This window comes from Penaeus chinensis, chromosome 21 (assembly GCF_019202785.1).
Source record: "Penaeus chinensis breed Huanghai No. 1 chromosome 21, ASM1920278v2, whole genome shotgun sequence".
NCBI lineage: Eukaryota > Metazoa > Arthropoda > Malacostraca > Decapoda > Penaeidae > Penaeus > Penaeus chinensis.
Genome location: NC_061839.1, coordinates 21,374,516 through 21,377,015, shown reverse-complemented (window position 1 = coordinate 21,377,015; position 2,500 = coordinate 21,374,516). Strand labels below are relative to the sequence as shown.

At 31.1% G+C, this 2,500-nt stretch overlaps 1 protein-coding gene across 2 annotated transcripts in view; it reads left to right on the top strand.

Annotated features, from left to right (window-relative positions):
* Nucleotides 1-2,500, top strand: part of LOC125036494 (substance-K receptor-like) — a 191,171-nt gene that overhangs the window by 38,875 nt on the left and 149,796 nt on the right. The window lies entirely within an intron of this gene.

The window sequence follows — 2,500 nt, the reverse complement described above, 5'->3', positions numbered from 1 at the left end:
ATCAGGGGATGGGGTAGGGGCACGGACATAGACAACGAAGTGTTCATTGCAAAACTCTCTAGGGTTTGTTTTAGGAATTGAATGCCCGAGGTACAAGAAAAGGCAAATTATGGAAATGAAGGCAGAGAAGAAGAAGACAAATAGAGCATGTAAGAAGAAGTATTAAGTTAATGGTTAAGAAGAAAAAAATGGGTGGAGGGCAGGAACAGACAATGGAAGAAGCGAAAGAGGGAAGTAAAAGGAGGACAAGGAAAGATGGACGAGGAAATAAAAACAAAAAAACGGATGATATATAAATATGAAGAAAGATAATGTCTATATTATGAGTTAAGGAAATTGGACGTAAGATGAGGAAAAGGAGGCGGATAACAAGTGAACAAACAAAAACAAAATAAAGGAAGAAAGAAAGAAAAAAAAATATTATTATCAAAATAAGATAAAACAAAGGTAAAAGTAGATAAGGAAGTGATAGTAGTATCATGCATAAAGAAGAAAGACGAATATGAGAAGATGAAGAACAAAACAAATCGGAAAGAGAAGAAAGAAAGAGAGAGAGGGAGAGAGAGAGAGAGAGAGAGAGAGAGAGAGAGAGAGAGAGAGAGAGAGAGAGAGAGAGAGAGAGAGAGAGAGAGTCTATCTATCTATCTTGCTCTTTCTGTTTTGATTGTATTTGTCTTTCATCATTTAGCTTTTTTTTCTTTCCTTTGCACTTTATTCTCCCTTTTTTGTAATTCCTTGCTTTTCATTTTATTTTTTTTCTATTTTTCAAAGTCTTTTCTTGCTTTTCTCTCATTCGTGTATTATTTTCTTGTTTTTCATGTTGATGATTAGGATTATAGTAATGATAATATAATTAATGATAAAAAAGTATATTCCTGATGATGCTACCAATATTATTACTATAGCTAATATCATTACTAATACTATCACTACTATTAGTACAATTACTAATTGTTTTTGATGAAACAGTAGTAGTAGCAGTAGTAGTAGTAGTAGCAGCAACAGCAGCACCAGTAGTAGTAGTAGTCGTAGTAATAATAGTAGTATCATCAGCAGCAGTAGTAGTGGTAGAAGTCGTAGTAATAATAGTAGTAGCAGCAGTAGTAGTAATAGTAGTAGTCGTAGTAACAATAGTAGCAGTAGCAGCAGTAGTAGTAACAGTAGTAGTCGTAGCAACAATAGTAGTAGCAGCAGCAGTAGTAGTAATAGTAGTAGTCATAGTAACAATAGTAGTAGCACCAGCAGTAGTAGTAGTAGTAGTCATAGTAACAATAGTAGTAGCAGCAGCAGTAGAAGGGAAGGCTGCAGTGGTGGTACTAGTAATTGCAGTTGTTGTAGTGGTATTAATAGTAGTAGTAGTAGCAGGTCTAGTAGTATTAGTTGTTGTAGTGATAAAGACGATGATGATATCAGTGATAATATTAATTATGATAATAATTACAATAGTAAGGATAATAATTATAAGGATGATGATGATGATAATGATAGTAATGATAATAATAGTAGTGATAATAATAATGATGATGATAATGATAATAATGATAATAATAATAATAATAATAGTAATGATAATAATGGTGATCATGATGATGATGGTAATGATAATAATAATGATAATAATAATAATGATAATAATAATGATAATAATAATAATAATGATTATTATTATTATTACTATAATGATAATAATAACAATCTTATTAATAATAATATCAACAACAATGATAATCCTTATTATTATTGTTATCTTTATTATCATTATTATTAGTAGTATAATTATAACAATAATAATAATAGTAATAATAGTAATAGTAGTGATAATAATAAAGAGGATTATAAATACATTGATAATAATTATAAGGACGATATTACTGGTTATGCTCATGCTAAAAAAGCTACACTAATAACGATAATATCAATAACTCAATAACGAAAATAAAAGTAAATAATTTGTTTATTCTAATTGACTTCCAAAGTGCATATTCATGATGTTTTTCGTCTTAATTGACTTAATGATTAACTTTGATGATACCGGTTACAAGTAAAAATTGGGTACATCTACACAAGATATGTATCAGATATGTTAAGCATAAACATGTTTTTCTCAAAGAATTCGTAAATAATTGGATAAATTTGGCCAAAAATACAGTAGTCACTTTATTTCTGAAGTTCTCTATTGCTATGGTGTACGTTTTCTTTTTTATATCCTCTCCCTCTTCTCTTTTGCATCTACATGTCTTCCCCTTCGTCCTTTCCCTCTTTCTGTTATTGTTTTGTTATTCTGTATGTTTGTTTATCTCCCTCTCTGTCGTGTTGGTTCTCCCCAGCTGTCTATCGGGTTCTCTCACTGTCTGTCTGTTTCTCTCTCTCTCTCTCTCTCTCTCTCTCTCTCTCTCTCTCTCTCTCTCTCTCTCTCTCTCTCTCTCTCTCTCTCTCTTCCTCTCCCTCGCTCTCCCTTTACCCAGTCACTGTTTTTTTTTTTTCTTTTTCTTTTTATTCT